Genomic DNA, 26648 nt, shown 5'->3' on the forward strand with positions numbered 1-26648 from the left:
ATGGTCTAGAAGGTATGCTGCGTGTTTTTAAACTGGAGCAAATATTCACCGTTTCTGAATGACTATGGTACAGGTGTTGCTAAAATGAGAATTGCAGGTTCTTCCCACATGTCTCTAGCTGTGTGTCATGCAGTTTCCCTGTAGATGGCAGGGTGTATGCATCACGCCAGGTGTATTTCGCCCTCCTCTTGTGGACAAGGTAGAGGAGACCCGGCTTTTGCAGAGGGAAAAATCCTACATTTTCTTTGCTTCTTGCTTGACAGTAATGTAGATCAGTGGTTTTCAAACTAGGTTTGGAGGAACCTTAGGGTTTTGTTATTCCTTTTCAAAGAGAGCACTTTAACTTTTAGTGGCTTTACATTTTGATGTTCAGCCTAATGGTTTATCTGGCAGAGAGTTCTGCTGCGTATGGCTTTAAGGTCCTTGGGACCAGGATTCTAACTGGGTTTGTCAGTTAGCCCCTCTACCGCTGGGTAGTTCAAAGCAGGTGGCCCTGAGATCCTTTCTTTTGCCATTTTCAAAGAGCAAGGAGTGCATATCTAAAACAAGGCAGTGAATGGAAAACAACTTTTCTTTAAGGTTCAGTACTTAAGGCTAAGACATCGCACAAAAGGAAATGTTTAAAGAGGGATTTAAAAAGAAAATCTCATTGCAGATGAAAAGAGGCTGACTCTCTAAAGAACCTGACAGATTCCAGAGAAAAGAGAATCCTTGGGTGCATATTCCTGTAACATTTATAAAACAGTGGAGCTCACCATTTATGTATAAAACTTCAGTGGTACAGAGACAGACAGTGGCTTAAATTGCTGAGTTCATCAGTGGGGTGAGTGCATGACCTGGTATGATCATTAGAGGGGCGGCAGGGGTATTATTAGCTTGGGCGGCCATAGCAAAATACCACACATTTCTGGAGGCTGAAAGGCCAAGATCAAGGTGCCAGCAGAGTCATTTCCTGATGAGACTCTCTTCCTGGCTCTCAGATGGCCACCTTCTTGCTTGGTGCTCACTTGGTAGAGAGGGAGCACTCTCTCTTCCTCTTCTTATAAAGGCATGAATCCCATCATAGGGGCTCTCCCCTCATGATCTCACCTAGCCTTCTTCTCCTCCCAAAGACCCCACCTCCCAGTACCATGGCAAGTGGGCTTAGGGCTTCTAGGTTTGAATTTTGTGGGCGGAACAGCAGGGTTGATAATTATGAAAAGTAGAGGGAGAATACTGATTTTATTGCCTGGGTGTGATGATCTAGGCTCGCTTTGGTCCTCACCAAAGTTGAAAATGTTTCCATCTCTCTCTTTTAAAGCAGGAAGCACAGACTTGTTGGATGCGCCATGTGTGCTGGTTGTAAGGCAGATCATAGTTTTATGGGGCCTGAAGCACGTACAGTTTGGGGACCTCTTTATCCCAAATAATACAAAACCACCAATACAAACAAGCTAGGGTCTCTCCCAACCTGGTGTGTAGGAGGCCCTGAAGCTTAAACTTCTTTAGTTTCACAGTAAATCCAATTGTCTCATTTTTTTTTCCTTTTGAAATAATGTTTACTTATCATTTTTTGCTAATCTTAGCAGTAATATGGTTCACTGTAGAAAATTTAGAAAATACAGATGGGCCAAAAACACCTGCGCTAATGTCCTAACTCTCAAATAATCACTGTTCATATTTTATTATGCATCAGGTATGTTGATTGCAGGATGTGCAGATTTTCACATCTGAACCCTTCCAGAGCCTGGATGGCGCTTCACAATACCCAGTGTGTCAGCATTTTTCGGTGGCATGCCTTTTCTTCTGCGGCATGACTGGTCTTGTTGGCATCTTAGACAATGCTAGAATAAGGGGTTTGTCATCACCTGGATACTAAACTCTGTGAGCATCCCCCCAGGTTGGAGGTGATGGGGAGGACCAGTATCAGCGGTGCGGGGTGACAGAGTGGGAACCGTGTCCCCCTGCTTACTGTCGTGTGCCCGTGGGTGGGCACCCTCTACGCCCCTCCCAGCCTGTGACACTGCAATTAGAGTGCTTTACCTCACCGGGTTTTGAGGGGATTGAATGAAACTGCCGGGCATTAGCACCGTGCTTGTGCTTGGTGATTTGCCGGCACAGGTCAGTTCACAGATCCTTCGGGAGAGGCGTGCGAGATTCCAGGTCCGGAGGCCATGGCCAGGTACTTGGGAGAAGTTTGAAAAAATCCCCGACACCCTGGCGAGGCTGCTGTAGAGCCCCCATGAAGAAATGAGCCCATCTCCCTACTTCTTCAGGAAATCCACCTGCCACATGTGAAAAAAAATTTTTTTTAAATATAATCTCTATACCCAGTGTGGGGCTTGAACTCACAACCATGAGATCAAGAGTCACATGCTCTACTGACTGAGTCAGCCAGGTGCCCCGTGAAAGCGTTTTTTAAGTACTCACATCCTTCCGAGGGTCTGCATGCATGCTCGAGAGTCATGGTTTATTTTACAAATCCCCATTTACCCATCCGTTGTTGGGCATTCGGGTTGTTTCCTTTTTTATCTACAAGGTGACTTGGCACTGTACATCTTTGTGTCAAAGTCTGCACAACTTCAGGAGAATCTCATTAGGATAAATTGCCAGGTGAGAACTGTTCCAGCCAAGGGAGATACTGTTCCAGCCAAGGGAGATACATGTTTTCCATGCTGTCCCCGAACCTTTGTCAGCCTGGGCTACCGCTCTGGGGGCCAGGTGTGGGGGTGGGGCGATGCCAAAGCTTCCAATTCAGTAGATAAAAGCTGTTAACACATTATTATTAGCATTTCCTGATTTGCTCTTGTTTTTACCCCTCCAAAAATGTGTTTTGTTTTTAAACATTCAAGTATTTCTTCCATTCAGGTAAATATTGTTAGCCCAGCTTCAGAGAAAAAAAGGTAAGAGAGCGATCCTAAGTATAAGCATATATGCTCAATGCAGAATTTAGATGCCAGAACTTGGAAATATTTGCGTCAGTTCCTCACAATATTTTTAAAGAATGAAAACATGACAGATCCAGTGATAATCTCTTTTGTATCCTCCCCCAGCCTGTCTGTTCCTTTCAAAACTAAAGAGAACCTTCCTTTTTCATTTCATTTCTGTCTGCAGAACAAACATGTAGTACCCGTACATGTGGTTTAAAAAAAAAAAAATCACACACTGGGGCACCTGGTGGCTGTCGGTTAAGCGTCTGCCTTCAGCTCAGGTCATGATCCCAGAGTCCTGGGATCGAGTACTGCATGGGTCTCCTTGCTCAGAGTCCTGGGATCCAGGCCTGCTGGTCTGCTTCTCCCTCTCCCCACGGCTTGTGCTCTCTCTCACTACCTGTCTCTCAAATAAATAAATAAATAAAATCTTAAAAAAAAAATCACACAAGCGGTATTAACTGCGTGTATCGTTCTGAAACTTGCTTGTAGCATTTTGTGTTGTTTTCCATATCCATCCAGGTTTTATGGATTCGTTTACCACCTGTTTAGAATTCCTTTGTGAGAATATATCCCGGTCATCTGCATTGTGCTCTGATGACCATTCAGCTTGTTTCTGATGCTCTGCCTTTACAAGCAGGCTCCCGGGAATGTCCTCTCATGCGTCCCCCATGCTGAGATACAAACACACTGGCAGAGCCCATCCCTAGAAGTGGGATTTCTGGGTCATGGGGAATGGGCATCTTAAGGACCCTAAAAGTACCAGATTGCTCTTCCAGTCATTTAGATCAATTCGTACTCCTACAAGAGGCCAGGAAGAGTTACTGTTTTTCTGTTTCCTCTATAGATTTTGTGGGACCTGACCTTTATAGTTCTTTTAACAGAAAGAAAACAACCTTATAAGTACAAATTTAGTCATGAAAGTAGGCATTTACTTAGAATGAGAAAATAAATCACAACAAGTTATAAATTTAACAAATGCTTTGAAATGTACCAAATATATCACACGATCCAGAGAAATAACATTTGAAAAAATTTGCGGATTGCATGGCACACCTCTGTAATACTTTTTCTTCTATATTATGTTGCCACATATTCTTTGACTGCCTATTCCGATGGCAATGATTTTGTAATTTCCTTTTCTCTAGATTCTCAAAAGATATTTAGTTGTTTTTCGCTAGTATGGCTGATTAAAATGATTCTGTTATTTTTATGTTTTATTATTGAGATAGTCGCATAACAAAATTCACCATTCTAAAGTGTACAATTTAGTGATTTTCAGTAGATTCCACTGTTGTGCTGTCATTACTACTTTTTAAAAAAATATTTATTTATTTGACAGAGAGGGCGCACAAGCAGGGAGAGCAGCAGAGGGAAAGGGAGAAGCAGACTCCCCACTGAGCAGAGAGCCCGACGTGGGGTTCGATCTCAGGACCCTGGGATCATGACCTGAGCTGAAGGCAGACGCTTAACAGACTGAGCCACCCAGGTGCCCCAGTCCTTACTACTTTTAATTCCAGAACATTTCCATGACCCCCCCAAAGAAATTCCGTACCCATTAGCAATTACCTCCAATTTCCCCTTACCCCTAGCCACTGATGACCACTAATCGACTTTCTGTTTCTATGGTTTTGCCTGTTCTGGACATTTCATATAACATGAATCATATAATATATACCTTCTATGTCTGGTTTCTGTTCCTATGCATGTTTTGAGGTTCATCCATATTATAGCATGAAACAGTACTTCCTTTTAATGGCAAATGATTTCCATTATATGGATATACCACATTTTGTTTAACAGTTTATCAGCTGATGGACAGTTAGTTATGTCCACTTTTTGCCTCTTATGAATAATGTTGCTGTGAACATTAGCATACAGGCTTTTGTGTGAATATATCTTTTCCATTATCTTAGGTATATACCTAGGAGGAGAATTGCTGAGTTAAATAGTAATTCTGTGTTTAACATTTTGAGGAACTGCCAGACTTTTTTCAAAGCAGCATTTCTCATGCACCATTTCTCATTCCCACCAGAAAAATACGGCAGTTCCAGAGTCTCTGTTGCCTCTCCCAACACTTGTTATTTTCCTTTTTTTTTGGTTTGTTTGTGTGAATTGGTATCTCATAGTTTTGATCTGCATTTCCCTAATGATTGATGATGGTGAGCATCCTTTCATGTGCTTATTGTCCACTTGTATATCTTCTTTGGAGAAATTTCTAGTCAGATTCTTTGCTCATTTACTAGTTGGGCTATTTGTCTTCTTATTATTGAGTTTTGTAGCAGCTTTTTATATATTCTGGATATTATACCTCTATTAATTTGCAAATATAAATACCTTTAATTCAGTCTGTTGTCTTTTTACTTTCTAAATATTATCCTTTGATGCACAAAAGTTTTAAATTTTGATGAGGTCCAGGTTATTTTTTCTTTGCTTCTGTGTGCGTTTGGTGTCTTATCCAAGAAACTGTTGTTTAACTCAAAGTCGTGCAGATTTATACCTGTTTTCTTCCAGGAATTTCATAGTTATAGCTCTTACATTTAGGCTTTTGATCCATTTGGAGTTAATTTTTATGAATGGTGTAAGATGAGGGTTCAACTTCATTCCTTTGCATGTAGATATCTAGTTGTCCTAGTACCATTTTTTAAAATTTAAATTCAATTAACCAACATATAGTACATTATTAGTTTCAGATATGGTGTTCAGTGATCATCAGTTGCATATAACACCTGGTGCTCATCACATCACATGCCCTCTTTAATGCCCATCACCCAGTTCCCCATCCCCCTACCCACCTCCCCTTCCTCAACCCTCAGTTTGTTTCCCAGAGTTAAGAGTTTCTCATGGTTTATCTCCCTCTCTGATTTCTTCCTATTCAGTTTTCCCTCCCTTCCCCTATGAACCTCTGCACTATTTCTTATATTCCACATATGAGTGAAACCATATGATAATTGTGTTTCTCTGATTAACTTATTTCGCTTAACATAATACCCTCCAGTTCCATTCACGTTGATGTAAATTGTAGGTATTCATCCTTCTGGCGGCTGAGTAATATTCCATTGTATATATAAACCACATCTTTTTTTTTGAAAAGATTATTCTTTCCCCATTGAATGGTCTTAGCACGCTTGTTGAAAACCAATATGCATAGATCTATGGGTTTATTTCTGGACTCTCAGTTCTATTCTCTTGATCTATTCAGCTATCCTTATGCAGTACTACATTCTCTTGATTACTGTAGCATCATAGTAGATTTTGAAATCAGATACTGTGAGTCCTCCAACTTTGTAGTTCCTTTTCAAGATTGGCTAGTTTGGGCCCCTAGCACTTCCATATCAGTTATAGAATTAGTTTGTCAATTTTTGCAAAATATCTAGCTGGGATTGAGATACAGATTGCTTTGAATCTGCTAGTGAACACTGGCTGTCTTTCCATTTATTTAAGTCTTCTTTAATTTTATTTAACAATGTTTTATAGTTTTCAGTCTACAAGTCTTGCACATCTTTGGTTAAATTTGTTCTTTTTGCTACTATTGTTAATGGAATTGTTTTATTGATTTCACTTTAAATTATTCATTGTTAGCTTTGTGCAGTGGCAGTGTCGTAGCCAATGAGGTTTATCCGAGGCGCGATTATTGCTAATTAAATTATTCATTGTTAGTATATGGAAATACAACTGATTTTTGTATGTTGAACTTGTGTCCTGTCACCTTGCTGAACTTGTTTATTAGCTTTAGTAGTTTTTTTTGTGTGTGTGTATTCTTTAAGATTTTCTATATATAAGATCATGTCATGTGACAATAGAGATAGTTTTGCCTCTTTTGTCCAAATTGCATGCATTTTATATAATTTTATTGCTTACAACTTCCTTGCCCTGGCTAGAATCCTCAGTACAATGTTGAATAGAAGTGGACATCCTTGTCTTCTTCCTAATTGTAGGGAAAAGCTTTCAGTCTTTCCTCATTAAGTGTGATGTTAGTGAAGAGGACCTAAATAGACATTTTTCCAAAGATATACAGATGGTCTACAGACACACAAAAAGATGCTCAACATCACTCACCATCAGGAAAATGCAAATCAAAATCACGATGAGATACCAGCTCACACCAGTCACAGTGACTTGTATAAAAAAGATAAGAAATAACAAGTGTTGGCAAGGATGTGGAGAAAAGAGAACGCTCATGCACTGTTGGTGGGAATGCAAACTGGTGCAGCCACTCTGGAAAACAATATGGAGGTTCCTCAAAAAATTAAAAATAGAAATACCATACAGTCCAGTAGTTCCATGCTGGGTATTTATCCAAAGAAAATGAAAACACTAATTCAAAAAGATACATGCACCCCTATGTTTATTGCAACTTTATTAAAATAGTCATGACATAGAAGCAATCTAAGTGCCCATTTGTAGATGAATGGATAAAAAAGGATGTGGTATGTATATATACAATGGAATATTAGTCATAAGAGAGAATGAAATCTTGTTATTTGCAACAACATGGGTGGACCTAGAGGGTATCATGGTAACTGAAATAAATCAGACAGAGGAACACAAATACCATATGATTTTACTTATATATGGAATATGAAAAACAAAACAAATGAACAAACAAAGAAACAGAAACTGAAGTAGACTAATAAATACAGAGAACAAACTGGTGGTTGCCAGAAGGAAGAAGCGTAGGGGGATGGGCAAAATGGGTGATGGAGATTAAGAGGTACAAACTTCCAGGTATAAAATCAGTAAGTCATGGAGATGAAAAGTATAGCATAGGAAATATTGTCAATATTATGTAATACCATTGTATGGTGACAGGTGGTAACTACACTTATTATGGTGAGCATTGATTGCATAATGTAGAGAATTGTGAATTCACTATGTTGTATACCTGAAACTAATATAACATTGTATGTCAACTATACTTAAATAATAAAAGAGTATGATGTTAGCTGTCAGTTTTTCATAGATACCTTTTATCAGACTGAGGAAGTTCCTCTTTATTTCTAGTTTGTTGAGCATTTTTATCATGAAAGGATGTTGGAATTTAGCAGATGCTTTTTCTGCATCTATTGATCATGTAGGTTTTGTGCTTTATTCTATTACTATGGTATATTATTTTGATTGATTTTCATATATTAGACCAACCTCATATTTCTTGGACAAATCCCACTTGGTTAAGGTGAATGACCCTTTCTATATGCTGTTGGATTCAATTTGCTAATATTTTGTTGAGGATTTTTGCATGTATATTCACAAGGGATATTAGTCTGAAGTTTTCTTCTGATGTCTTTGTCTGGCTTAGGTATCATGGTTATACTGGCCTCATAGAATAAATTAGGAAGTGTTCACTCCTCTTCTATTTTTGGAGGAATTTGAGAAAGATTATTGTTAGTACTTCTTTAAAGGTTTTGTAGAATTTACCAGTGAAGCCATCTATCTGGTTTCGGGCTTTTCTTGTTGGAAGTTTTTTGATTCCTGACTATCTTAGCCAGTTTGGGCTGCTGTGACAAATACCATAGACTGGGTTGGCTTAAACAACAAACATTTATTTGTCACAGTTCTGGAAGCTGCGAAGTCCAGAATCAAAGTGCTAGCTGATTTGGTTTCTGGTAAACCGGTGCTGTCTTGCAGATGACTGCCTTCTTACTGCTATCCTCACATGGCTGAGGGAGAGAAATAATTTCTTTCATGTCCCTTCTTATAAAGGCACTAATCTCATTCATGTGGGCTCCACTCTCACACCCTAAGTCATACCATCACTTTGGGATTGGGGCTTCAATATATGAATTTGGAGGAGACACATTCAATCCATAGCACTGACTGATTCTCTTTATTTGTTACTAGTCTATTCATGTTTTCTGTTTCTTCTTGAGTCAGTTTTGATAACTTGTGTGTTTCTGGTAATTAGTGTATTTCATCTAGGTTATGTGATTTTTTTTTGGCATCAGTTTTTCATAGTATTTCCTTAGAATTCTATTGATTTTATGTAAATTTGGTATTGATTTTCTCTGCTATTTTTCCGTTGGTCAGTCTAGCTGAAGTTTGTCAATTTGGTTGATCTTTTCAAATAACCAACTTTTGGTTTTGTTGATTTTCTTTATTTTTTCTTCTCTATTTCATTTTTTCCATTATTCTCTTTTTCTTCTGTTTGACTTGGGTTTAGTTTACTCTTTTTTTCCCTGTTTTTTTATGGTAGAAGATTAGAAGAAGAAGGTTATTGATTCGAGATATTTTTTCTTTTTTAGCATAGGAGTTTTCAGGTAAAAATTTCTTTCTGAACATTACTTTCATTTAGAGGGAGTAAACTCTTATGAATGATTAAATTTTGGTATGTTGTGTTTGTTTTTTATTTATCTCAAAGTACTTTCTAATTTCCCGTGCAATTTCTTTGACCCATTGGTTGGTTATGTAAGAGTGTGTTGTTTAATTTGCACATATTTTGGATATTTCCAAATTTCCTTCTATTTTTTTAACTTATTATGGTCAGAGAACATACTTTGCATGATTTGAATGTTTTAAAATTTATAGAGACTTGTTTTGTAGCTTAACATATGTTCTATCCTGGAGAATGTTCTATATGCACTTGAGAAGAATATATATTCTGCTGTTTTGGGGTTGGATATTCTCTAGTAGTTTGTTTAGTCTAGTTGGTTTATGGTGCTGTTCAGATATTCTCTTTCCTTGCTGGTATTCTGTCTAGTTGTTCTATTATTGAAACTGAGATATTGAAGTCTCAAACTATTATTCTTGAATTGTTTCTTTCTTTCTTTGATTCTGTCAGTTTTTGCTTCATATATTTTTAGGGCTCTATTGTTGGGTATATCTGTATTTATAGCTGTTACATCTTCATGATAGATTAAACTTTTTATTATTATATAATGTTCTTCTTTGTCTCTAGTAGCAGTTTTTGTCTTAAAGTCTGTTTGGTCTGATGCTCTAGCTCTCTTTTTGTTCCTCTTTGTGTGGAATATCTAATTCTGTCCTTTTACTTTCAATTTGTCTTTTAATCCAAAGTGAGTCTCTTGTAGGCAGCATATAGTTTGATCATGTTTTCAAATCCATTCTGCTAATCCCTGTTTTTGGGGGTTGCATTTAATCCATTTTCATAGTATGTAATTACCAATAAGGAAGAACTTATGCTGTTTTGCTGTTTGTTTTCTATACATTTTATGTCTTTTTTGTTTCTTATTTCTTCAATTACTGTCATGTTTTGTGTTAAATAAATTTTTTTAAATTTAATTTAATTTTATTGTTATGTTAGTCAGCATACAATACATCATTAGTTTTTGATGTAGTGATCCACAATTCATTGTTTTCATATAACACCCAGTGCTCCATGCAGCACGTGCCCTCCTTAATACCCATCACCAGGCTAACCCATCCCCCACCATCCTCCCCTCTAAAACCCTCAGTTTGTTTCTCAGAGTCCATAGTCTCTCATGGTTCATCTTTCCCTCCGATTTCCCCCTTCATTTTTCCCCTTCCTTCTCCTAATGTCCTCCATGCTATTCCTTATGTTCCACAAATAAGTGAAACCATATGATAATTGACTTTCTCTGCTTGACTTATTTCGCTTAGCATAATCTCCTCCAGTGCCATCCATGTTGATGTAAAAGTTGGGTATTCATCCTTTCCGATGGCTGAGTAATATTCCATTATATATATGGACCGCATCTTCTTTATAATAAATTTTTTATAGTATACTATTTTCATTCCTTTGTTGTTTTCTTTGCTGTATATTTTGAGTTATTTACTTAGTGGTTGCCCTGGAGATTGCAATTAACATTTTAAGTTGTAACAATATAGTTATTATTCATACCAACTTAATTTCATTTGTATACAAAAACTTTGCTCCATTCTCCTCTTTCTTTCTGCTGTTATTGTTATAAAGTGTATCTTCATACGTTGTTTGCCCATCAACATAGACCCATAATCATCACTTCACACAGATGTGTATTAAGATAAAAAGAAAGGAGTTACAAACAAACAGAAATGCATTTATATTGTGTTTTATATATAGCCATGTATTGCCCTTAGTGGTGTTCTCTATTTCTCTGCATGGATTCAGGTTACTAGTTAGTGTCCCATCACTTCTGCCTGAAGAACTCTTTTTGACATTTCTTGTAGGGCAACTATGAACCCTCAGTTTTTGTTTATCTGGAAATGTCTTAGTGTCTTCATTTTTGAAGGACTATTTTTGCTGGATAGAGAATTATTCCTCAACAGCTGTTCTTCTTAATTTCAGCACTTTGAATATGTCGTCCCATTGCCTTATGGTCTCCATGGTTTTTGATGAGATATTAGCCCTTAGTCTTGTTGAGGATTCCTTGTATGTGATGAGCTGCTTCACTTTTGCTGCTTTCAAGATTCCCTCTTTGGTTTTTGCCAGTTTGATTATGGTATGTTTAGGCTTCTTACTAGGTTAGTGTAACCTTTGAATGCTATATGTGGATAATCATTCCATTAGTAAGTAATGATAACATCTCTTTCTTATTACTCTTTATTATTGTTTCTTTTTCAAATTCCTTGTCTCTACTGGTAATACTTTTAAATATTCAGCATTAAGTGTGATGCTTGCATCACGATTTGCAAGGTTCTCAGTTGAAGCGAGTTGTCAGGGAAGCATGGGAAACACTTGTTGCTGAATTGTTAGTAGGTTCATTAATTTTGACTTTAATTGAATTTGCTGTCATTTAAAATAACTTATTTCTACATAAACTAAAAATACTATTTTAACAGTGGGTGGTATGTTTGATAGCGTGTAGAAAATTATCATTGCCTTTTCTTCCCATCAGGAAGCTATACCATGTATTAATTTTTCAAAAACTTGAAGTCATAACACACAGTCAGATGGTAAAATTTTAGCAGGCCTCCCTCCCTACCCTCTGTGGCCTTCAAAGTATCTCTCTTGGTCTTTAGAATTCCATAAAACACTTCGACAGCCTGATCTAGGACACAGTCGTCCTCTTCTTTCACATAGAGGGTAATTGGGACTTGCTCTTCATCATATGGAAATTGTGAAGTCATAACTGGAACCAGAGTATGTTAGACCAAGGTGCTTCCCACTATCAGGTGTGAACTATGAATATTAAATCTGATTACTAACAGTCAGTAATCAGTAAATCCTTATCATACACTGAGGTTTTACTCTTGTTACTGTTAGACTTCACAACAACTTTGCAATCTGGGTATTATTTCTCCCATTTTGCAGGTGATTAAATGAAAACTTTGAGGAATTAAGTAAGTTACATGTGGTAAATGTGGGTTTGGTGTAGGCTCTGCTTGAGATTGTTTTTTCCTGCCTGAGAATTTTAGCTGCCCCTGCCCACCCAGAAACCCACAAACTAAACAAAATTCAAAGCAACAGTAGAAATAAAAGTATTGTGCCAGATGGCTAGCACCCTGTAACAGGTTTAGTCTTGCTATTTGATACTAAAAAAATGTAAGTTTGAAATCCTGAGTTTTTGATTCTTTGATTAAGTAGTGCAAGAAAAGAACTAGATGATTTCAACATTTTTTTTTCCAGTTGAAAGAGGAGATTGATATGCTAGTGTCCAACAGACTGTTGTTGTAAACTCTCTACCTTTGCTTTGTTATATGATGTGAGCCAGGGTATGACCAAAATGAGAAACCTCATTTCTAGTCATTGACCTATGTGGAGTGATGATATAAGTTCTCTTTCAGAGAACCACAGACACTGATGGAGGGCTACTATTTAGGCTGCATACAGGATATCTAGACAGATGTAAGGTTTTCTGTGTGAAATACTAATGTTCTCATTCACTGAATCAGAATTGATACCAGTAATTGGCACAGGGGCTGCACTTACGTACATTTATAGAATAAAATTGGTTAAAGCATTTTTTAACTGCTTTTCCAGCCCTTTGAAATATCCACACACAAAACCAAAGAAACAGTGAAATGTAAGGCAGCCCTTGTATGTGAAATTCTATTGTGTTGCTGGCTGCCAATAAAAGTTGCCCTCTCTATGTTGCCTGTTCTTGCCCAAGGGTAGGGTTTTACTTAGAATAATAACTTAATAATTATGCTAGATAGCTCTTAGCTCCATAAGGTGCAGTCTATATCGTGTTGCTTTTTGGTATTTCTAAAAAGCATGATTAGCATATTACCCTTAAACTAAGGACCCCCTCTCAGATGCCCGTGGAGCCAGTCAGGTAACTAAGGAGGAAAGTGAGCAGAGGGCAGTCAGTGCTGCTTCTGCTGCTAATGGTGATTCAGCCCTTCTGCCAGTTTGTCAGAAACCAGAACTTTCTGCAATTTTCAATTTTCAGTTTATTGAGGTGAAATTTACGTGTAACATAAAATCAGTCATTTTAAAGTGAACAGTTCATTGGCATTTAGGACATTCACATTGCTGTGCAGCCACCATTTCTACTTGGGTCCAGAACATTTGTATCGCTCTAACAGGAAAGTCCATTCACATTAATAGGTTTATCTTCTTTCCCCATTCCCCAGCCTGTGGAAGCCACCAATCTGCTTTCTGTCTCTGTGTACCTACTCTGGATATTGCAGATAATTGGGGCCATATACTTTGTGGCTCTTAATTTCTCCTTCATTTTTGAAGGATAGTTTTATAGGACACACAATTCCTGGATGACTGGGCTTGATAACAGCATGGAAGATATTAGAGAAACCCTTTCTGGAGAAATAAAAGAACTAAAATCTAACCAAGTGGAAATCAAAAAGGCTATTAATGAGCTGCAATCAAAAATGGAGGCTCTAACTGCTAAGATAAATGAGGCAGAAGAGAGAATTAGTGACATAGAAGACCAAATGATGGAAAATAAAGAATCTAAGAAAAAGAGAGATAAACTACTACTGGATCACGAGGGCAGAATTCGAGAGATAAGTGATACCATAAGATGAAACAATATTAGAATAATTGGGATCCCAGAAGAAGAAGAAAAGAGAGAGAGGGGCAGAAGGTATATTGGAGCAAATTATAGCAGAGAACTTCCCTAATTTGGGGAAGGAAACAGGCATCAAAATCCAGGAGGCACAGAGAACCCCCTCAAAATCAATAAAAATAGGTCAACACGCCAACATCTAATAGTAAAACTTACGAGTCTCAGAGACGAAGAGAAAATTCTGAAAGCAGTTCGGGAGAAGAGATCTGTAACCTACAATGGTAGAAACATTAGACTGGCAACAGACCTATCCAAGAGACCTGGCAGGCCAGAAAGGACTGGCAGGATATATTCAGAGCACTAAATGAGAAAAATATGCAGCCAAGAATACTATATCCAGCTAGGCTGTCATTGAAAATAGAAGGAGAGATAAAAAGCTTCAGGACAAACAAAAACTAAAGGAATTTGCAAACACGAAACCAGCCCTACAAGAAATCTTGAAAGGGGTCCTCTAAGCAAAGAGAGAGCCTAAAAGCAGCATAGACCAGAAAGGAACACAGACAATATACAGTAACAGTCACCTTACAGGCAGTACAATGGCACTAAATTCCTATCTTTCAATAGTTACCCTGAACGTAAATGGGTTAAATGCCCCAATCAAAAGACACAGGCTATCAGACTGGATACAAAAACAAGACCTATCTATATGCTGTCTGCAAGAGACTCATTTTAGACCCAAAGACACCCCCAGATTGAGAGTGAGGGGGTGGAAAACCATTTACCATGCTAATGGACACCAAAAGAAAGCTGAGGTGGCAATCCTTATATCAGACAAATTAGATTTTAAACCAAAGACTATAATAAGAGATGAGGAAGGACACTGTATCCTACTTAAAGGGTCTATCCAACAAGAAGATCTAACAATTGTAAATATCTATGCCCCTAACATGGGAGCAGCCAGTTATATAAGGCAATTAATAACAAAAGCAAAGAAACACATTGACAACAATACAATAATACTGGGGGACTTTAACACCCCCCTCACTGAAATGGACAGATCATCTAAGCAAAAGATCAACAAGGAAATAAAGACTTTAAATGACACGCTGGACCAAATGGACTTTACAGATATATTCAGAACATTCCATCCCAAAGCAACAGAATACACATTCTTCTCTAGTGCCCATGGAACATTCTCCAGAATAGATCACACCCTAGGTCACAAATCAGGTCTCAACCGGTACCAAAAGATTGGGATTATTCCCTGCATATGTTCAGACCACGATGCTTTCAAACTAGAACTCAATCACAAGAGGAAAGTCAGAAAGAACTCAAATACATGGAGGCTAAAGAGCATCCTACTAAAGAATGAATGGATCAACCAGGAAATTACAGAAGAATTTAAAAAATTCATGGAAACCAATGAAAATGAAAACACAACTGTTCAAAATCTTTGGGATGCAGCAAAGGCAGTCCTAAGAGGAAAGTATATAGCAATACGAGCCTTTCTCAGGAAACAAGAAAGGTCTCAAGTACACAACTTAACCCTACACCTAAAGGAGCTGGAGAAAGAACAGCAAATAAAGCCTAAACCCAGCAGGAGAAGAGAAATAATAAAGATCAGAGCAGAAGTCAATGAAATCGAAACCAAAAGAACAGTAGAACAGATCAACGAAACTAGGAGCTGGTTCTTTGCAAGAATTAACAAGATTGAAAAACTCCTGGCCAGACTTATCAAAAAGAAAAGAGAAATGACCCAAATCAACAAAATCATGAATGAAAGAGGAGAGATCACAACCAACACCAAAGAAATACAAACAATTATAAGAACATATTATGAGCAACTATATGCCAGCAAATTAGATAATCTGGAAGGAATGGATGCATTCCTAGAGATGTATCAACTCCCAAAACTGAACCAGGAAGAAATAGAAAACCTGAACAGACCTATAACCACTAAGGAAATTGAAGCAGTCATCAAAAATCTCCCAACGAACAAAAGCCCAGGGCCAGATGGCTTCCCAGGGGAATTCTACCAAACATTTAAAGAAGAATTAATACCTATTCTTCTGAAACTGTTCCAAAAAATAGAAATGGAAGGAAAACTTCCAAACTTGTTTTATGAGGCCACCATTACCTTGATCCCCAAACCAGACAAAGACCCCATCCAAAAGGAGAATTACAGACCAATATCCCTGATGAACATGGATGCAAAAATTCTCACCAAAATACTAGCCAATAGGATCCAACAGTACATTAGAAGGATTATTCACCACGTCAAGTAGGATTTATCCCTGGGCTGCAAGGTTGGCTCAACATCCACAGATCAATCAATGTGATACCATACATTAATAAAAGAAAGAACAAGAACCATATGGTCCTCTCAATAGTTGCAGAAAAAGCACTTGACAAAGTACAGCATCCTTTCTTGATCAAAACTCTTCAGAGTATAGGGATAGAGGGTACATACCTCAATATCATAAAAGCCATCTATGAAAAACCCACAGCGAATATCATTCTCAATGGGGAAAAACTGAGAGCTTTCCCCCTAAGGTCAGGAACACGGCAGGGATGTCCACTATCACCACTGATATTCAACATAGTATTAGAAGTCCTAGCCACAGCAATCAGACAACAAAAAGAAATTAAAGGCATCCAAATCCGCAAAGAAGAAGTCAAACTCTCACTCTTTGCAGATGATATGATACTTTATATGAAAAACCCAAAAGACTCCACCCCAAAACTGCTAGAACTCATAGAGGAATTCAGCGAAGTGGCAGGATATAAAATCAATGCACAGAAATCAGTGGCATTCCTATACACCAACAACAAGACAGAAGAAAGAGAAATTAAGGAGTCGATCCCATTTACAATTGCTCCCCAAACCATAAGATACCTAGGAATAAATCTAACCAAAGAGGCAAAGAATCTGTACTCAGAAAACTATAAAATACTCATGAAAGAAATTGAGGAAGACACAAAGAAATGGAAAAACGTTCCATGCTTGTGGATTGGAAGAACAAACATTGTGAAGATGTCAATGCTACCTAGAGCAATCTACACATTCAATGCAATCCCTATCAAAATACCATCCACTTTTTTCAAAGAAATGGAACAAATAATCTTAAAATTTGTATGGAACCAGAAAAGACCCCGCATAGCCAGAGGAATGTTGAAAAAGAAAAGCAAAGCTGGTGGCATCACAATTCTGGACTTCAAGCTCTATTACAAAGCTGGAATCATCAAGACAGTATGGTACTGGCACAAAAACAGACACATAGATCAATGGAACAGAATCGAGAGCCCAGAAATGGACCCTCAACTCTATGGCCAACTAATCTTTGACAAAGCAGGAAAGGATGTCCAATGGAAAAAAGACAGTCTCTTCAACAAATGGTGTTGGGCAAATTGGACAGCCACATGCAGAAGAATGAAACTGGACCATTTCCTTACACCACACACAAAAATAGACTCCAAATGGTTGAAAGACCTCAATGTGAGACAGGAATCCATCCAAATCCTAAAGGAGAACACAGGCAGGAACCTCTTCGACCTCAGCCACAGCAACTTCTTCCTAGAAACATCGCCAAAGGCAAGGGAAGCAAGGGCAAAAATGAACTATTGGGACTTCATCAAGATAAGAAGCTTTTTGTACAGCAAAAGAAACAGTCAACAAAACCAAAAGACAACCAACAGAATGGGAGAAGATATTTGCAAATGACATATCAGATAAAGGGCTAGTATCCAAAATCTATAAAGAACTTATCAAACTCAACACCCAAAGAACAAATGATCCAATCAAGAAATGGGCAGAAGACATGAATAGATATTTTTCCAAAGAAGACATCCAAATGGTCAACAGACACATGAAAAAGTGCTCAACAACCCTCGGCATCAGGGAAATCCAAATCAAAACCTCAGTGAGATACCACCTCATACCAGTCAGAATGGCTAAAAATAACAAGTCAGGAAATGACAGATGTTGGCAGGGATGTGGAGAAAGGGGAACCCTCCTACACTGTTGGTGGGAATGCACGCTGGTGCAGCCACTCTGGAAAACAGTATGGAGGTTCCTCCAAAAGTTGAAAATAGAGTTACCATATAACCGAGCAATTGCACTACTGGGTATTTACCCCAAAGATACAAATGTAGGGATCTGAAGGGGTACTTGCACCCTGATGTTTATAGCAGCAATGTCCACAATAGCCAAACTATGGGAAGAGCCAAGATGTCCATCGACAGATGAATGGATAAAGAAGTTGTATATATATACAAAGGAATTTTATACAGCCATCAAAAGGAATGAAATCTCGCCATTTGCAATGACATGGATGGAACTGGAGGGTATTATGCTGAGGGAAAATAAGTCAATCAGAGAAAGACATGTATCATATGACCTCACTGATACGAGGAATTCTTAATCTCAGGAAACAAACTGAGGGTTGCTGGAGTCGGCAGGGGGGTGGGAGGGATGGGGTGGCTGGGTGATAGACATTGGGGAGGGTATGTGCTATGGTGAGCACTGTGAATTTTGTAAGACTGTTGAATCACAGGCCTGTACCTCTGAAACAAATAATACAGTATATGTTTAAAAAAAAAGAAGAAGAAGATAGCAGGAAAGGAAAAATGAAGGGGGGGAATCGGAGGAGGAGATGAACCATGAGAGACTATGGACTCTGAGAAACAAACTGAGGGTTCCAGAGGGGAGTGGGGTGGGAGGATGGGTTAGCCTGGTGATGGGTATTAAAGAGGGCACGTACTGCATGGAGCACTGGGTGTTATATGCAAACAATGAATCATGGAACACTACATCAAAAACTAATGATGTAATGTATGGTGATTAACATAAAAAAAAAGCATCTGTCACTCAAAAAAACAAAAAAACAAAAAAACAAACCCACATTGAGATACCACTTTACACCAGTTAGTATGGCAAAAATTGACAAGGCAAGAAACAACAAGTGTTGGAGAGGTTGTGGAGAAAGGGGAACCCTCTTACACTGTCGGTGGGAATGCAAGTTGGTACAGCCACTTCGGAAAACAGCATGGAGGTGCCTCAAAAAATTAAAAACAGAGCTACCCTATGACCCAGCAATTGCAGTCTTGGGTATTTACCCAAAAGACACAGATGTAGTGAAAAGAAGGGCCATATGCACCCCAATGTTCATAGCAGCAATGTCCGCAATAGCCAAACTGTGGAAAGAGCCGAGATGCCCTTCAACAGATGAATGGATAAAGAAGATGTGGTCCATAAATACAATGGAATATTACTCAGCCATCGGAAAGGATGAATACCCAACTTTTACATCAATATGGATGGCACTGGAGGAAATTATGCTATGTGAAATAAGACAAGCAGGGAAAGTCAATTATCATATGGTTTCACTTATTTGTGGAACATAAGGAATAGCATGGAGGACATTAGGAGAAGGAAGGGAAAAATGAAGGAGGGGAATCAGAGGGAAAGATGAACCACGAGAGACTATGGACTCTGAGAAACAAACCTAGGGTGTTAGAGGGGAGGGGGATGGGAGGATGAGTTAGCCTGGTGATGGGTATTACGGAGGGCACGTACTGCATGGAGCACTGGGTGTTATACGAAAACAATGAATCGTGGATCACCACATCAAAAATTAATGATGTATTTTATGGTGACTAACATAACATAATAAAATAAAATTAAAAATAAATAAAAATAAAAAATTTATAATGATCAGCAATCCCCCAGCCAGTTATTTTGTGGGTATTAATAAACTTACTCTAAAGTTTATATGGAGAGGCAAAAGACCTAGAGTAGCCAACATAAGAATAAAGAAAAACAACCAACCAAGTTGGAGGACTGATGTTACCTGACTTCAGGACTTACTGTAAAGCTCTAGTAATCAAGATATTGTGGTTAAGGCAAAATAATATACTAATACATCAATGAAACAGAATAGAAATCCCAGAAATAGACACACAAATATAGTCAGCTGATCTTTGACGATGGAACAAAGCCAATTCATTGGAGAAAGGATATTGTTTTTAGCAAATGGTGCTGGAACAACTGGATATCCACATGCCGACTCTTCACAAAACTAAAAATGGATTATGGACCTAAATGTAATGTAAGACATAAAATTACAAAATTTGTAGTAGATAACAAAGGAGAAAATCTAAATGACATTGGGTTTGGCCATGACCCTAAATACAACACCAAAGGTGTGATCCGTGAAAAAATGGACTTTATTAAAATTAATAAATTTTCTATTCTGTCTGCAACAGACAGTGTCAAGAAGATGAGAAGACAAGCCACAGACGTGAGAAAATATTTGCAAATGTCATGCCTCATAAAGGACTGTTATCCAAAATATGCAAGGAACTCTTAACACTAAGAAAATGAACAACCTGATTAAAAAATGGGCAAACTATCTGAACAGACACCTCATCAAAGAAGATATACAGGTGGCAAGTAAGAATATGAAAAGATGTTTCAACATCACATATCACTAAGGAATTTTAAATTAAAACAACAGTGATACACTGTTACATACCTATCAGAATGACCAAAATCCAAAATACTGACAACACCAAATGTTTACAAGGATGTGGAGCAACAGGAACTCTCGTTCATTGCTTGTGGGAATGCAAGATGGTACAGCCTCTTTGGAAGACAGTTTGGCAGTCTTTCATACAACTTAACATTCTCTTAGTGTTTGATCCAGCACCCATGCTCCTTGCTATTAACTAAATGAACCAAAAACTTTTATTCACACAAAAACCTGCACACAAATGTTCCTCACAGCTTTCCTCATAATTAGCAAAACGTGGACGCAACCAAGATGTCCTTCAGTAGGTGAAAGGATAAACAGCTGTGCTACATCCAGACAATGGAATATGATTTAGCACTAGAAAGAAACAAGATATCAAGCCAGGAAAAGACTTGGAACCTTAAATGGAATTTTAAATACATATTACTATGTTGAGGAAGGCCACGTGAAAATCTCCATACCGCATGACTCCGAAGATATGACATTCCAGAACAAGCAAAACTATAGAGAAAATAAAAAGATCAGTGGTTTCCAGGGGCTGGAAGGAAGGGAGGAAAGAATACGTGGAGTACAGGGGACTTTTAGTGCAGGGAAACTACTCCGTGTAGTATAATTGTGGATACATGTCAGTATTTACTTGTTGAGACCCATAGACCGTAGAACACCAAGAGAGAACCCTAAAGTGAACTGTGGACTTGGAGTGATAATGATGTGTCAGTGTAGGTTCATCCGTTGTAGCAATGTGTCACTCTGTTGGGGACCTTGAGGATGGGGGAGACCAAGTGTGTGCGGGGAGGGGATGTGTGGGAACTTTGTACTCTCTGCTCGATTTTTTGCTGTGAACCCAAAACTGCTCTAAATAGCAAAGTCTACTAATGAACTAACATTTTAAAATGCAGTGCTCAGCAGTGTTTGGGGCCAGAAGGTAGGACCTGCTCATTCATCAAGTCAGAGGAGAACGGGAGAACTCCGACCAAGGAAAATGGCTGGGACCGGGCTCTGTGATTTATAAAGGAAGATTAAGGCGCTGCTCCTTTAAGAGAATCCCCAGCATGTGCTGAACCAGGATATGTTAGGCATATCATTTAACATTTTTCATCTTTATGCTGCATAAGTGTTTACTTCAGAATTTTCATTAGATTATAAGTACGTATGGTGTTGTTGCAGAGTTTATTCACACTAAGCTCAGGTGTAGAGGGAATGTGCGGTTTCCTTATTTCTTTGTATAACTGGTCTCTTTTATGTGAATCTGGCATCTGCTTGAAAGTCAGAATATATTAAGCATGTAATTTAATATTTTTAATCTTTTTGCCTTATCAGTGTTTTTAAATTAATTAATCCTGTTTAATTCAGATTCCATAGACCCTTACCACTTGCTGTGTGGCCCACAAACTGGGAGTGTCTGCATTTCGTGGGAACCTGCTGGAAAGGCAGGACCCCAGGCCCCACCCCAGATGTGCTGAATCAGGACTTGCGTTTCCCCAGGGGATTCCTATGCACTGTTTGGTTTGAAAAGCACCCTGTAGGTACTGCTGAGCATCTCTGAGTTCTCAGCCTTCCGCCTCCCTGTAGGCTCCTTTCCAGAATGGCAGCAGGTTGTAGGCATGCTGTGGCTCTCTGACGTCCTGGAGGTGAGGAGCAGGGATCCTGGGTACCAACTTCTTTGGTGCATAGGACCCCAAGGCAGCATCCCTTCTTCTTCTTTTTTTTTAAGGTTTTATTTATTTATTTTTGAGAGAGAGAGAGGGAGAGAGCGCAGGAGCAGGGGGAGGGAGGGGCAGAAGGAGAAGCAGGCTCCCCGCTGAGCAGGGAGCCCGATGCGGGACTCGATCCCAGGACCCTGGGATCATGACCTGAGCCAAAGGCAGACATTTCACCGACTGAGCCACGCAGGCGCCCCTGAAGGCAGCAGCCCTTCTCCCCGTGCTGGCTGCAGTCCTGCTACCTGCAGTCCACGGCTCAAGTCTGGGCCAGCAGAGTGTCAGCTGGTTTCTTGTGCCCGGGTATGGTGTGGGGGTCCTCTCTCACTGACTCGGTTCAGCCTGATTCCTCATGGGCCCCCTGAGCATTTGACATGTTCCCATCATACCTTTAGGGTCACCTCATCTTGCCATTGTGGACCCAGGTTGTTTGTTTCCCGTCCAAGTTCCCTAGCCTCCCCCTCATACCCCTACTTTGTGGCCGTGGGATTTTCTGGGTCCCACTTACCCTCCTTGGGTAGTGGAACATTTAGTGCCCCCCATGCCTGCCAGGCTTGCTCCACCGTGTCCAGTCCAGGTTGGTGTGGCTCTGCCGTCAGGCCCCTTCCTTCCTGGACACTCCTCCCTTCTGCCGGGAGATGGGAGACCGGGACGCAGGCTTTTTCTCTAAGTCTTCCCTAACTCCCCTGCACACCCGCACCCACCCCCATCCACCAAACCCCCTTCTCTGCCTCATGCCCTCCTCTGACTGTAGCCCGGCCAGCCGTGTGGTCTCCCTGCCCCAGCCGAGGGGCTGGCCACTGCGAGAGGAAAGAACACTATGAGCAGGTGCCCCAGTGATCCCCTTTAGGGCTGGACACCCAGCTACTTCTTGGTGTGTGTTTATGTTTCTGCCTTTGTATTGTTGTGAACATTTTTTAAAAAGATTTTATTTATTTGAGAGAGAGACAGAGCATGAGCGGGGAAGAGGGGCAGAGGGAGAGGGAGAAGCAGTCTCCCTGATGAGCAGGGAGTCCGATGCGGGGCTCGATCCCAGGAGCCCGGGATCGTGATCTGAGCCAAAGGCAGACGCTTTACCGACTGAGCCACCCAGGCGCCCCCTAGTGAACATTCTTTGTATATACATTTTTGGATACTTGTCTGCTTATTTCCTTGGGATGAACCCTTAAAAGTGAAATTGTAGCCAGTGCAGCTTGAGATGGGCTGTATATGTAAAACACGATAAGATTTCAGAGACATGGTGTACATAAAGGAGTGTATGTAACACTCTCCTTAATCATTTCTTGATTTTTTTACAGGTTGAAATGATAGTATTTTTGACGTGTTGGTTTGGGGAAATACATTATTAATTTCTTTTTATTTTTTTAATGTGGCTCCTAGGGGATTTTAAATTCCACCCAAAGCTTGGAGTATGTTTCTGTTGAGCAGGGCTGCCTGGAGGCAAGCAGAATGTGATCCACAGAAGAGTCATTGTCCAATGTAGTAGAAAAAGTGTTTCAGAAAGGTCATACCTTTCAGACACCCAGGGTCTACGCAGTCCATTCTTCCGGCTGTGCACCTTAAGAATACCTTTAAGTGGAATTACTATGTCATATGGTAATTCTATTATTTTATTTTTTGAGGAACCTCCATACTGTTTTCCACAAATAAAATGAAAACACTAATTTGAAAAGATGTATGCATCCCTGTGTTTATTGCAGCATTATTTATAATAGCCAAGAAATGGAAAAAAACCCAAGTGTCAAGTGTCTATTCATAGATGAATGGATTAAGATGTGGGGTATACACACACACACACACACAAATACACACACAATGGAATATTATTCAGCCATTAAAAAAGAATGAGGTAAAAAAAATAAAAAAGAATGAGGTCTTATGTAATGTATGGTGATTAACATAACAATAAAAAATTTAAAAAAAAGAATGAGGTCTTGCCATTTGCAACAACATGGGTGGATCTAGAGGGTATCATGCTAAGTGAAGTAAGTCAGTCAGAGAAAGATGAATACCATAGGATTTCACTCAGATGTAGAATTTAAGAAACAAATGAACGAACAAAGAAAAAAGAGGCAAACAAAAAACCAGACTCTTAAACACAGAGAACTTACTGGTGATTGCCAGAGGGGAGGTGGGTGAGGGATGGGGGAGACAAACAAAGGGGAATAAAAGTACACTCATCATGATGAGCACTGAGTAATGTACAGAATTGTTGAATCACTATGTTGAGAAACTAATATAATACTATGTCCATTATATATCAATAAAAAAAGAAAAAAAAAGAATGCCCTTAAGTGCATTCACCTCCTCCACAAGAGCCTGCAGCCTTGAATCTCACACAGCTCAGGGTCTGGACAGGATTCACAGGCCCCTTGGTCCAGTCTGCAAGACCACCCTGGACCGCTGTCCCCCACCATGTCTGAGAGGGGCAGGGTGTCCCTGCTGGGGCTGCAGCTCTTTGACCACCACATCCTGTGGCCCGGGGGCTGGCAATCTGGTGGCTGGCCAGGCTTGGTGTTCCTCTGGTACTAAAATTCCCTGAAACGTTTCATAGGCGTTAGTGTGTATCTGTTCTCTGAGCTCTAAGGGCTAATAACCAAAGCCAGGATTCTGGTTTCTTTGTCTCCTAGCAACAGATTCTCTCCCCCAGCCTTTATTTATTTATTTATTTATTTATTTATTTGAACTTTTTGTTGAAGGCTACCATACATGCAGAGAATTGCACGAATTGTTGAGTGCACAGCTCAATGTGTTTTTTTTTTAAACAAAATGAACATTTCTGAGTAACCAGCACCCAGATCAAGACGCAGAACCTCGCCTGTACCCCCAAGAGCCCCCTTGTGCCCCCTTCCAGTTGCTAGCCTCCCCACGGTTAACTCTAATTCTGATTTTTAGCCTTATATATTAATTTTGCTTATTGTTGGGGAGCCTCGGTGGCTCAGTTGGTTAAGCATTTACCTTCGGCTCAGGTCATGTTCCCAGGGTCCTGGGATCGAGTCCTGCTTCGGGCTCCTTGCTCAGCAGAGAGCTTCCTTCTGCCTCTCCCTCTGCTCGAGCATGCATGCGTTCTTTCTTTCTGTCAAATAAATAAATAAAATCTTTTTAAAAATTTTGCTTATTATTTGAACTTCACATAAATGGAATCATGCAGTAGGTGTTATTTAGCATCTGATTTCTTTTTTTTTTTTTAAGATTTTATTTATTTATTTGACAGAGAGACAGCGAGAGAGGGAACACAAGCAGGGGGAGTGGGAGAGGGAGAAGCAGGCTTCCCACTGATCCCAGGACCCTGGGTCATGACCTGAGCCGAAGGCAGACGCTTAACGACTGAGCCACCCAGGCGCCCCATAGCGTCTGATTTCTTGCCCTCAGCAGCGTTTGTGAGATGCCATGCATACTGCTGAGTGGAGCTGTGGTTCATTGGTGTTCACGGTTGTGGAGTGCTCTAGTGGGTGAATATATCCTATGTGTTTATCAGTTCTGCTGTTGATGTGCATTTGGGTGGCTTCCCATTTGGCTAGTAGGGTCAATGCTGCTGGATGCATTCTTGTATGTGGCCTTTGGTGAACACAGGCTCCATCGGGATGGGCGTGGGAACCCTATGCTGGGTATAGGGTACGCATATACGTGCAACCACAGTAGTTACTCCAGCTTCCCAGGCTGGTGTCCTGGTGTCCACTCCCTCCAGGGGTGGCTGAGACCTCTGGTCGTTCCTTGCTGGTACTTCTTGGCCCTCACTGCAGAGGTCCTTGCGTTGCTCCTGCCCCAGGGACGAATGAGACACTCACCTGCCCCTTGCCCCTCCCCAAGTCATTTCTGCCCCATCCTTCTTGCCAGAAGCATCTCCACGCAGGCAGGGGCTGAGTAACAGGGTTTGCTTGGGAGGGGCTTCAGGCATCATCTTCCTCCTTGTGGTCCCAACTCCAGGTCTCCTTCGCTGCCATGGTTTGTACGGGTTTTAGATCAGGGTGAGCGGTCGGATTATCCAGTTTTAGGAATTTAAGATTGCTGGATTCTTAAGCACATTGGATTCCAGGCTCCCTGCTGAATGGGCCTTTCTCAGCCAGGCTCTTTTCTCCTCTTTCTCTTCGTGCTGGTAGTCCAGTTTCATCCTGAAATGCTTTGAGGGTCACAGGATGTAGCACATGAAGGCCAACATGCAGAATTTATCCTATTGTGTCCCATGTTACAGCCTCATAAGCTCGTGGGTGAGCCCCAGAATAAAACAGGGGACAAGGGCAATAGTGGTTGTGCCTCTAGGTTCCCAGCTCCGAGGAGAGGGATTCTCGTTGCCCTCCACCCCACCCTGACCACCCAGGCTGGAGATGCTTCGAGCCTGGGTAGGACTCAGGCACTACTCCATTGTGCTGGAACGCCACTGGGATGCACGGATCTCTCCCACTCAGTCCATCCTCATGCCACTCTGCTCGAGATTGGAAGTCCAGAGAGTGTGGCAGGGATGATACACCCATTCTCAGGACTTTCACACCCAATATACACCAACACTATTGTGAGTCAGGGTGAGGTAAACACAGGAAGGGCAGTAATATGTTGCAAATAGCACATCTAGGGAAATGAAAAAATGAGATATGCAAAAGGAAGACAAGTAGATATAGATGTCCCTACAGTTAACAGCTTAAAGTC

The 26648-nt window shown here is 40.1% G+C and overlaps 1 protein-coding gene and 1 non-coding gene across 10 annotated transcripts in view; both read left to right on the forward strand.

The window, feature by feature from the left end:
• Window positions 1-26648, forward strand: part of ENTREP2 (endosomal transmembrane epsin interactor 2) — a 473415-nt gene that overhangs the window by 77957 nt on the left and 368810 nt on the right. The window lies entirely within an intron of this gene.
• LOC118544460 (U4 spliceosomal RNA) lies at window positions 6490-6627 on the forward strand. The gene has a single exon (XR_004921599.1). It is a non-coding gene; the product is annotated as a U4 spliceosomal RNA (small nuclear RNA).

This window comes from Halichoerus grypus, chromosome 8 (assembly GCF_964656455.1).
Source record: "Halichoerus grypus chromosome 8, mHalGry1.hap1.1, whole genome shotgun sequence".
Lineage (NCBI taxonomy): Eukaryota > Metazoa > Chordata > Mammalia > Carnivora > Phocidae > Halichoerus > Halichoerus grypus.